A 12,426-nucleotide genomic window follows, 5' to 3' on the forward strand; every position below is an offset into this window, starting at 1 on the left:
TACTGTATTTCTATTTGGGAGGCAGAAGTGCTGGGAATTGAACAGAAGGGCCTCACATGCTAGGGATGCACTCTACCAGTGAGCTCTCCACCCTTAGCCCCTACCTTCATACATATTTCTTAGTAGTATGCTTCCTCCTCCTCCTTTTTTTTTTTTTTCCACTTGGGATCTTGCTTTGTTGTCTATTTACTTTTTTTTTTTTTAAAGAGAGAGAGAGAGAGAGAGAGAGAGAGAGAGAGAGAGAATTTTTTAAATATTTATTTTTCAGTTTTCAGTGGACACAACATCTTTGTTGGTATGTGGTGCTGAGGATCGAACCTGGGCCGCACGCATGCCGGGCGAGCGCGCTACCGCTTGAGCCACATCCCCAGCCCGTCTATTTACTTTTGATATCAGTTTACATTTCTAATTTTTTAAAGAAGTTTTTTTAAAAGAAAAGAAGGTACCAAATTTTCAAAATGGAAAGAATGTACAGGGAAAAATGAAGCTCCTTGCCATCTTTATCTTTCTACTATCCAGTTCTTTATCCTAGAGATATATTTTCTCTTAATATTTTGTATGTGTATTCAGATCAGCAGTTCTAAAATTATAGTCTGTGGACTCTTGAGGAGATCTTGGAATGTTTTAGGAAGTTTTCCAGGTTGAAAGTATTTCATAATACTACTCAGTTCTTATTTACTGTGTAACTGTTGTCAACATTAGTTGACATTTGCACTGATGGTGCAAAAGCAGCTGTGGTATGAATCAAGATACTGGCAAAAGTGCACTCATTATTATACTCTTCAGTTATAAACGTAAACTATATGTTTGCCTTAAAAATGCCAGTTTCATTAAAGATGATCTTTATAAGCAGGAATATTAATTTTGTTAATCTTGAACCTTGTTCACAAGTCTTTTTAATATTCCTTTGGCAAAATGGAAAGGATGCTATAAAACACTTCTGCATTTCAAAGTATGATATTTGTCTTGAGGAAAAGAACTTGTGTGATGGAGTTGCCTTTCAAACAGCAAAGTAGTCACTTTTTTCATGGAACATTTTTATTTGAAAGAGTGGTAAATTTATAGTTATGTAAACTTGGGTATTTGCTCATTTTCTCAAAAGTAAATGAAGTGAGCTTGTCACTTCAAGGAATACAACAGACACAATTTATTGCCTAGACAAAATTTGTTTTTTGAAGCAAATATTACATTTTGGAAAACTTACCTACCACTATGAGCTTGGCAATTTCTTGGGACTTTCTGATAAGATTCGAGGTGATAATAACAAATATGTTTGTGTGTTTTGTTGTTAAATAAAATGTGTTCTTAGAAGATGTGCATAATTCAGTATTTTTGAATGACTAGTGCATAATATTACAAAACTATGGATAGGTGAAAGATTTATATAAAGTATAAGACAGAACAATAGATTTTTAATGAAATGGTATGAAAAGTTTTATTATTATAGTTTTGAATTATACATGGCAACTAACCTTTATGAACCTCTCGTCAGGTTTTGAAACTGGTCTCTCTTCCTAGTTCTTGGTGGTAAAATCATATTTAAATAAGTGAACAAATACAGTTTTTACATATTTGGTGAATAGATTTATTTTGCAAGACCAGAGTCTACTTGAACACCTATGTTCTTTAATACAGAATACCTTAGTATTGCTTGAATTCACCATTTTATTTTTATAACCCATCTTCCTGCCATTCCTCTGATATGATTTTATTTTTATTGTTTCCTTAAGGACTCATTTGTTAAACTTTGGTTTCATCTCTGGAATCAATAGTTATCACTTCTGTCTTCACATAGTATTTAGTTAGTACTTTATCTTGTAGCAGTTACATTCTATTTGACCTTTAACATTCTCTTGCTGTGGAGTCCAAGTTTCTGGAATTGTCTGTGATAAATACTAGAAATTAAGGTTGAGTAATATAATAATCTTATATAAAAATTAAGTTATAGGGGCTGAATTATGAGCAAAACTCTTGAAACCATGCATTCAATTTTAAGAGACAGAGAGAGAGAGAGATAGGGAGAGATAGATACATCAAAGCTAGTAAATTATAAATCCAGTCTTTTGTTGTCAGGCCACAGACAAGTTGTTTAACTTATGCAATCCACAGTTCCCTGGAGAGAATAGTGTTTTGTTTTGTTTTGGGGTACCAGGGATTGAACTCAGGGGCACTCAACCACTGCACCCCATTCCCAACTCTTTTTTGTATTTTATTTAGAGACAGGTTCTCACTGAGGTGCTTAGTGCCTCGTTGTTGCTGAGTCTGGCTTTGGACTCTTGATCCTTCTGCCTCAGCCTCCAGAGCTACTGAGATTACAGGCATTCTCCTCTGCTTCTGGTGAGAATAGTTTTTTAGTAAGGATAACATGAAATAAAAACATGACATTCAATTCTTTATAGGCCCTGGACTACCTCTGAGCCCATTTCTCTTTCTTCCACTACCCCACCCCCGCCAATCTATGTTAGACCTGTAATAGATCTTTCCTTACTTTTTCTTCTTCCAGTAAGTAAAACCCTCTCTAGAACTTTGGCTTGACTGGTGGTTAGTTTTTCTTATGATTTAGTTTATTAGCTTGAGAGAAACTTGTTGATGATCAGCCTTTACCATTTATTTCCTTAAGAGCACATATTTTTCTCCTTAATTATATTTTGAATGTTTGTGTCTACTCATTTGTATGAAATTTTCATGAAAACAAGGACTATTTTCTTTTTTTTTGAATGGTAGAAGATAGAATTCAGGGATGCTCCATCACTGAGCTGAATTCCCATTTTTAAAATTTTATTTCTTTTATTTTTGAGACAGAATCTTGCCAAGTTGCTGAGGCTGGCCTCAAGCTTGCAATTGTCCTGCCTCAGTCTCCTGAGAAGCTGGGATTTCACGTTTGTATCACTGTTTCCAGCTGAGTTCTAGATCTTGTTTGTAGCTCAGCCCCAGTACCTAGAATAGTGCCTAACTCATAGACTTGATATTTTTTAAATAAGACTGATAGCCTTGTACATGTTAGGCAAATGCTCTACTACTGACCTATATCCCCAGCTCCTATCTTCTAGATCCCTATTTTTGGTTTTTTTTTTTTTTTTTTTTGGTACTAGGGATTGAATCCAGGGGGCACTTAACCACCAAGCCACATCCACAGCCCTTTTTAAAATATTTTATTAGAGACAGGATCTCATCGAATTGCTTAGGGTCTCACTAAGTTGCTGAGTCTGGGTTTGAACTTATGATCCTCCTGCCTAAGCCTCCTGAGTCATTCACTGGGATTACAGGTGTGCACTATCGTGCTGGGCTATTTTTGGTTCTTGCTACAAGAATTTTCACTTTATGTTCCAATTACACTGGTCCAAGGAAGCAAAAATGGCATTTAATCACAAATAACCTTGGAAATCCTTGAAGTTGCCTATAAAATATAAATTATAGACATACAGTCTCGTAATGTCCAACAGTTCAGTTTTTCCTTCAGCCTTGGAACAAATCACATTTTCATTGTTAAAAACCAGATGAAGTAGTGTGTTGGCCCATGATGTGGGGAAGCTAAATGGCGCTAAACATTAGAGTCTGATGGCACAGGAAGATGCTCCTATCATGAGAGACAAATGAGAAATGAGACCAATTAGAGGATACCAAAATTTTATCTTCCATTGTGCGAGATTTCAGGCATATAATCAGTGAGTAGAACGGCAAACACATGTAGTTTAAATGGTTTAAATGTTTTCTTCTTCATGTAGTTGAGTTTATTGTATAGGTATGATTTCTATCCAGAGGTATTCTCCCCAGTTTTCAGTATGATTTTAACTTCAGTCATTACAATGTTAGTATTTCTTCCTGTTTTCTCTTATAATTATGTTCTCTAATTAATATTATCTAGGTTACATATTTTGACTGACCTAAATCATATACACAGAACAAAAACAGATTTTATCTAAATAAGGTTATAGTACTTTCGAGAGAGATTGTTTTCTTGGGCAGTTTTGCTCCCCAAGGTAGAGCCTACATTAGGACAGGTATTCAGTTTTCTTGTTTTGTTTTGTTATTCTGACCTTTGCGTTGGCTTTAACAACTCAGGGGTTTGGTCTTCTAGAGGGATTTGATGTTTCAAATAAGAAGGTAGACTAGGGGCTGAGGTTGTGGCTCAGAGGTAGAGCGTTTGCCTAGCACGTGCGAGGGCCTGGGTTCGATCCTCAGCACCACATAAAAATAAATAAAATATAGATATTGTGTGTCTAGTTACAACTAAAAAATAAACATTAAAAATAAAAAAGAAGAAGGTAGACTAATCTGAGGTGGGTGTTTCTAGAGAATAGAAGGTCTACCCTTTGGGGAGGGGGAGAAACTCAGGGGAACGAAGCTTTGTGGACTTTTTTTTTGGCCTGGATTATTTCTAAAAACTGATTAACTCTTCAACTTTAAAAGCAACAATAGAGGGCTGGGGTTGTGGCTCAGCAGTAGAGCACTTGCCTAGCATGTGCAAGGCCCTAGGTTTGAACCTTAGCACCACGTAAAAATAAATAAATAAAATAAAGGTATTGTATCCAACTGTAAATACAAAGTAAATATATATAAAAAAAAACAATAGAAGCTATCATGTGCATATATATTTTGTGTGCTCTTTACAATAACCCCCTTTCAGTAAATATTTCCATCTGTCAGCAAATCAATTTAGAGGATTAGTAACCATCACAACAGCTATAGGATTGTAGGGATTTAAATCAGTAAGTTTTTGAGTTATCTGAGTAAGGAATTCCAGTATTCAGAAATTCACTATTTCTCTGTTGCTTTCTAAGGAAAACAGTAAGGTTTATTTATTTAGTGGCACTAGGGCTTTTATGCATGCTGGGCAAGTGCTGTACCATTGAGCTACTTTTCTAATCCAGGGAAGAGTATTTATTTTTAGTGGACATAGCCATTATCAAAAGAGAGAATAGAGCTGGGCATGCGCCACCAGTGACTGGGGAGGCTGAGGCAAGAGGATTGTGAGTTTGAGACCAGCCCAGCAACTTGGTGAGGTCTTGTGCAACTTTGAGACCCTGTCTCAAAAAGAAAAAATAAAAAGGGCTGGTGATGTGGCTTAGTGATTAAGTGTCCCTGGGCTTAATCCCTCATATCAAAAAAAAAAAAAAGGAAAAGAAAAAGAAAAGTGGGAGGCTGAGGCAGAAGGATCGTGAGTTCAAAGTCAGCCTCAGCAAAAGCAAGGCGCAAAGCAACTCAGTGAGACCCTTCTCTAAATAAAATACAAAATAGGGCTGGAGATTTGGCTCAGTGGCTAAGTGCCTCTTAGTTAAATTCCCGGTAACACCTCCCACCCCCCCACCCCCCCAAAAAAAAACTTGGTGATTTTTTATTTGGATGGTAAAATTAGGGGGAATTTAAATTTTTTTGTGCTTTTCTCTACATTCCTGATTTTCTGTAGTGAATTTATTTAAAAATCAACTAAATTGGGCTGGGGATGTGGTTCAAGCGGTAGCGCGCTCGCCTGGCATGCGTGGAGTGCTGGGTTCCATCCTCAGCACCACATAAAAATAAAGAGGTTGTGTCCACCGAAAACTAAAAATAAATATTAAAAAATTTTCTCTCTCTCTTTTAAAAAAATCAACTAAATTGATGCATAATTTATATAAATTATGAGGCACCTATTTACTGTGCAGTTTGGTGAGTTTTGACAAATGTATGTATGCATCCATGTAATGAACCACCATATTTAGGAAGTAGAACTTTCCATTACCCTAGAAAGTTGTTTTTTGTTCTTTGATATCATTTCCTCCATTCCCAGGCAACCACTGATCTGATTTTTGATACAATAGATTAGTTTTAAAACTATAAATGCTAGTCATTAATAAAAGGGGATGGGGGGGTTGGTGATGTATCTCATGGTAAAGTGCCCTTCAGTTAAGGCCCCAATATCTGAATAAATAAAAATAAACTTTATATATATATAGAATCTTATACTTTTGCTCTTATAAGTCATCTTTTTTTCATCAAGTATTTTCCCTCTAGCATTTTATTATGAAATATTGCAAACACTAGAAAAATTGAAAGAAATTTGCAGTGGATGCTTGTTTCCCTCCCACCCACATTCTACAAGTAATAATTTGCTCTTTTTTGCTTTATTACATTTTTAGTCATCTACGTTCCTCTAACCATCCATCAATCAGGCCTTTTAAAAATTGATTTTAAAATAAATTTTAGGTGGCTGGGGTTGTGGCTCAGCGATAGAGCGCTCACCTAGTACGTGCGAGGAGCTGGGTTCGATCCTTAGCACCACATAAAAATAAATAGATAATTGGTGGACATCAATGCATTTTACCTGCAAAAACTATAACTTTAGTTCATTAAGTGGAGTTGGATATTTGTTCATAATTCTTTGGTTTTGAAGTAAATTTTACATTCAGTGAAATGTACACATTAAGTGTACCATTTGTTGTTTTGCTAAATGCATGCATTTGTGTTACTCAGATTATTTTTTTTCTGTATATATTTTTAATATTTTTAGTTGTAGATGGACATAATACCTTTATTTAATCAAGTGCTTTACTACCGAGCTACAACCCCAGCCCTCCATATTTTTTTATAGGTGCATTTTTGGATTCATTGTTACATGTTCATACCTGGACACAATATATTTGGTCAGTTGTGTTATCTAGATTCTAATGAAGAAAATTGACCATAATCATCACCTCAAAAAGTTCCCTCATTCTCCTTCCTTATCAATCTTTTCCCCTATCCCTTATTGATACAACCATTGTTTTATTTTCTTTTTCCCCTAGTTTAGGTTTGGCTTTTTTTTGGTACTGGAGATTGAATCCAGAGTTGCTTTACACTGAATCACATCCCCAGCCCTTTTTAAATTTTTTATTTTATTTTGAGACAGGGTCTCACTAAACTGCTTATGGCCTTGCTAAGTTGCTGAGACTGGCCTTGAACTTGTAATCCTGCCTCAGACCCCCAAGTGGCTATGATTACAGGCATGCATGCACAACTGTCTCTAATTTCTTGTTTTTGAGGTTCCATACATATTATAACATGTATCAGTAGTTCTTTATCATTACTATTTGTTTATCCAGTCACTTGCTGAGGATTATTTTTCCTTCAGTTTTGGCTGTCATGAGTAAAGCTATAAATTCATATACAAGTCTTGCTGGGGATGTAACTTGGTGCTGTAGCACTTGCCTAGCATGTGTGAGGCCTCAGTTCAGTCAGCTCCATAAAAAGAAATCAAAATAAAACAAATATATAGATTTTTTTTGTAGACATATTTTCAGACCTTGGCATGAATTTACTGGATACTAGATTAGATTTATGTAAAATTAACTTTATTAGAAGCTGCCAAAGAGCTTTGTGTGGAGTTCTAATTAAGACATGTATTTGCCAACATCTAGTGGTTTTTGGTCTAAAATTTTTACTTTTAGCCTTTTGTTGGGTATGTAGTGGTATCTTTTTTTTTTTTTTTTTAAAAAGAATTTTTATATTTATTTTTTAGTTTTCAGCGGACACAACATCTTTGTTTGCATGTGGTGCTGAGGATCGAACCCAGGCCGCATGCATGCCAGGCGAGCGCGCTACCGCTTGAGCCATATCCCAGCCCTGTAGTGGTATCTTACTATGGTATTAATTTCACATTCCTCTGATGATTAAAGATACTGAACATTTTTTGTGTACCCCTCCCCCCCTTTGAGAAATGGTCTGCTAACATCTGATCACCTTTTTCAGATTCAAATATCAAAGTTTTCTTTCTCATCAAATTTTAAAGATTCTTTATAAAATCATCATCTCTGGTCACTTCTGTAAAAAGCAGAATGGGATAAAGTTAGTTCTCTTAGGATCTTGCCTCACTTTCACAAGGATTATGCTCCCAGAATATGAACATAGAAATGCTTTGGAGATAATGACATGTAAAAGTAAAATGTATGATGATAACATAAAGGACAGGAGAAAGTAGAATTATATTGTTTTGTTTCTTATTACACATGAATCAGTCTATTAGAACTGTACCAGAGTTGGAGCATTTTTGAGTGTCTCATAATATTACTGGATGCTTTGAGACTAGGCAAATTGATATTCAGTGAACAAACAAACAAAAAACCCAGGAACCCCCCCCCCCCCATATGATGTGTGTCCTCTTTCCCTTTTTCCGTCTGTCACAGAGAGTTATGTGTGGCGGGGAGAACTTAGTTATAGGGCAAATCCAGAAACCCCACCCCCTATTATGTGTGTCCTCCCTCCCTTTTTCTGTCTGTGACACAGAGTTTGGGGGGGGGCAGAACTTAGTTGTAGGGCTTTATATTTACATTTTTATTTTAAAATAGTTTTATTGATTATTCTAAGCCTTTATGATTATTTTCATGTTCTCATTTTGTTATTCAGCTTATATTCAGCCCTTTTTCAGCATTGTATCATTTGAGAATATAGTGAACCTTCCATTTGTTCCCTTACATGATATCATGTCTAAAAACAAATTTTGGAATACATGTTATAATTAATTTTTAATTAATATATTACTTGATATTGCTAACTATGCATTTCTAGACAAGGTTAGCATTGTTAATGTTTGTCTTTTAAGAAATATCATTTTAAAAAAAGATATCATTTTTGAAATTAAAAAATAAACCCATGAGATTTAAATGTTTTATGAAAACAGTTATTTTTAAAAACAAAAACTTACATCATGAAGAATTGCAGATTGTTTCTCTGATCATCAGGTTTTATCTTTATCTTTTAGTCTTCCAGGTAACTTGTTTTATACATTTTTATGTGTACTTCATCATTAAGTGTATGGTTTCTTCAGTGAACCTCTGCCACAGAGAATAGGCTAATCAAGTGTTCCTTCTTCCCATTTCATTTTGTTCTTTTTTTCTTTCTGGAAACCTTTTTGTAAAATTTCACCTTCAAAATTAGATTAGTTGCTCGCTTCGGCAGCACATATACTAGAGTTGGAACAATAGAAGATTAGCATGGCTCCTGCTCAAGGATGACACGCAAATTTGTGAAGCATTCCATATTTTTTTAGAAATGTATTCTGCTGTCATATATAACAAATTATACAATTAGGTTCTACTCCTGTTTGTTTTGTTATAGTGCGTATATCATAACACTTAGTATCTAGTGTATTTTAATTACCTACTGATATGTTTCCCTAATTGCTAGACTATTTAACTTTAAGAAGTTAAGATAGGGCTGGCGATGTAGCTCACTTGGTAGAGTGCTTGCCTCACATGCACAATGCCCTCGGTTCAATTCCCAGCCCCACAAAAAAAAAAAAAAAAAGTTAAGACAGGTCTATAGCTTATTCATCTTTGTGTTTATATTACCTGGAACATTCTAGAATATTTAAGGTATTCAGAAAGTGTTTATTGGACAGAGTATTAATTTGTTTGGGGTTCTGTAATAAAATAGCACAGACTAAATAAGTTCTGAAGGCTATAAGTCCAAGATCAAGGTATCAGTCAGTAGTTTAGTTTCTCCTGAGCCTTTCTCACCGGTTACAGGTGGGCCATCTTCTTGTGTTGTCTTCACTCAGTCTTGTCAGTGTGGAGGCATCCGTGGTGTTTCTCCAGTGTTTCTAAATTTCTTCTTATAAGGACTTTTTTCTATCTGTGACGCAGAGAATGGGTGGGTGGGGAGGGTGGGGAGTGGGTGGGGATGGGGCAGGGTGCTCTACCACTGAGCCATATCCCCAAGTCCTCCTCAGACCTTTTTATTTCTTATTTTGAGACAAGGTCTTGCTGAATTGCCAAGCTGGCTCAAATTTGCAATCCTTCTACTTCAGCTTCCTAAATAGCTGGCATCACAGGCATGAGCCATTGTATCTGTCTTGATTATTATGCTTTTACTGATGACAGATTTTGTGAAATAGTTTGATGATAAATTATTATTTTCCAAGCATTAAAATTTATAAACAAAGGTAAATTCAGAAACCATAGGCTACTTTAATAATGAAAAACAATCAGCCCTCAAGTTTGACAACTGCATTCAAACTTGCCCAGCAATCAAATGCCCTCTGTCTACTGGCCTTAATTAACAACAGTCATGACTAGAGCAGTAGACACTTCATAGCATATTGAACTCCACCCAGTTTGTGTTGATAAGGAGACTTAAAGAGGTGTTATATGTGTATTTTTTGATGACTAATACTTAGGGATTTTAGAAAACTTAAGACAAATGAGAAAATCATTAAGTTCATAAAGAAATAGAAATCAATAGTGTGACAGAGATTTCTTTTTCTTTTTTTTTTAAATCAACATTTTTTTTTTTTTTTTTTTTTGGTTGTAGATGGACACATTCCTTCCTTCCTTCTTTCTTTCCTTCCTTCCTAACCTAATGCCTCACACATGCCAGGTGAGCGCTCTACCACTGAGCCGCAACCCCAGCCCCTAGAGATTTATTTTTTTCCAAAAGCAGAATGTCTGGTATTAGAATTTAGAAAGCTAAAACTTCTAGCTCCCCAAACCTCATTCATTCATAATAGAGGGGAGTATATAGAATTCTTGGCTTTCATAAATTTCATATTAAAAAATTAGTCCTTTATTTCTCTACTTCAAAGTTTTGAAGGGACACTTGATTTTATGCCTTTCTTGTCCTCGATGATTTCATTTACTTTTTAGGTTATAAGAAAAGGTGTATAGCCTTATGTTGTCTTGTATGTATACATACTTCTTTAGAAAATAATAACAACCATTATGCCTCATGCTCTGCTAGGTACTCTTATATAATCCTTATGATAATTTTATAGGATAGGTACTATTATTATCCCAGCATATAGACTGTAAACAATTTTAGAGAGTTTAAGTAGTATGACAAAGATTATATAGCTAGCCAGGGGCAGATTTTTTTTGAACTCAGATTTTTTTTTGTATCAAAGTGAATTTCACTTTCCTTTGCTATTTACCAGTCATCTCACTTAAAGATGGAAATTTGTCTTCATTGTCACTGAGTATCCATGATACGTTTTGTTTTCCATAATGTTTTCCCATAGTTCTGAGAATTGCTTTAGCTTTTGGTTAATATAAGGCTTTATATTCTCTAATTTCCTGGAATATTTTGAAAATATTTTAAATATTACTTAGTCTTGAAATTTTCCCCTTGGTGGTTTTGATCATCAATTACTTCTCTACTCTTTAAGTCTTTTCAGGTCAAATTTATATTCAGAAGGAACAAAGACTTGCTTTATTCAAACTAAGCCTTAGCGGAGAAAAGTCAACCCATGATTAAGTCTATCTAAGTGCCATCATGGTGCTATCTGTGCACCTCAGTTCATTTTACCTTTTCAGAAGAGACATGTATCCTAGGCAGACCTCTCTCATAAAGTGATTTACATTTGACTTTCTGAATCTGACTGTCCTAAACTTCATTGTTCTGTATCTTCATTCCTCTTAATAACATGTGAAATAATGTCTAGAGCAAAATGAATTGAAGGATGACTCTGAATCCCCTTGTGTCCTTGTCCAATTCCTCTCAACAGGTTAGTGTTTCTGTGGATATCTGTTTAGCTTAAGGAATAGAAAGAGCATCTTTGGATCTAGGTTCCTGAGTTGTTGTCAGCTTTCCATTGCTGTATCAAAACTTGAGATAAATCAATATAAAGGAGGAAAGGTTTATTTTGACTCACAATTTCAGAGGTTTCAGTCTATGGTTGACCCAGTTGCTTTTGGGCCTGTGGCAAGTTAGTACCATGGTGGCAGGAATGTGTGTAGGAGGAGGTTGCTCACTTCATGGTGGCCAGGAAACAGAGGGGTAGGGGGGGAAAGGGTCTGGGGTCCCAGTGTCCCATTCTGAGTTGCACCTCCAGTGATCTTTCTTCTTTTCACTAGGCCTCACCTCCTAAAGGTTCCACCTCCTTCTAAAGGTTCCACCACCTCCTAATAGCACCATTAGCTGGGGACCAAGTGTTTCAACACATAAATCATTGGGGGACATTTAAGATTCATTCAAGAGTTTTATACTCTTCGCACTACATATAAAACCATTCTTAATCCAGAGACTTAGATGCAACCAAAGGAGTAACCAGAGTGATTCTAGCAAATAGTAGGAAATACTTTATCATGTCATCATAGAACCATTCAATAAGGAAACTTCCTGTTCTTCCTCTGTATTCAGAGGGTATCTAGATTTACTTGGGATCTGAGAAAAGAAGAAATTCTGAGCTATTTAACACTGAACTACAAACAGATCTAGTATTCTGGTGAGTTATGGATGACAGAATCTTGGAAGATGAGGGTAAATAGCTTGCTGACTAATTCTGTTTTTTAAAAATTGAAATTTGTTGGGTTCAGTGGCACTCAACCTGTAATCTCAGTGGCTCAGGAGGCAAGATAGGAGGATCATGAGTTTAAAGCCAGACTCAGCAATTTAGAGAGGCCCTAAGCAACTTATTGAGACTCTGTCTCAAAATAAAAAATAGTAACTCGGGTTGTAGCTTATTGGTAGAGCACTTGC

The 12,426-nt window shown here is 35.6% G+C and overlaps 1 protein-coding gene and 1 non-coding gene across 14 annotated transcripts in view; both read left to right on the top strand.

Annotated features, from left to right (window-relative positions):
• Window positions 1-12,426, top strand: part of Rnf111 (ring finger protein 111) — a 115,885-nt gene that overhangs the window by 56,455 nt on the left and 47,004 nt on the right. The window lies entirely within an intron of this gene.
• On the top strand, window positions 8,895-8,997 carry LOC114085132 (U6 spliceosomal RNA). Its single transcript, XR_003581418.1, has one exon. It is a non-coding gene; the product is annotated as a U6 spliceosomal RNA (small nuclear RNA).

Source organism: Marmota flaviventris, chromosome 2 (assembly GCF_047511675.1).
Source record: "Marmota flaviventris isolate mMarFla1 chromosome 2, mMarFla1.hap1, whole genome shotgun sequence".
Lineage (NCBI taxonomy): Eukaryota > Metazoa > Chordata > Mammalia > Rodentia > Sciuridae > Marmota > Marmota flaviventris.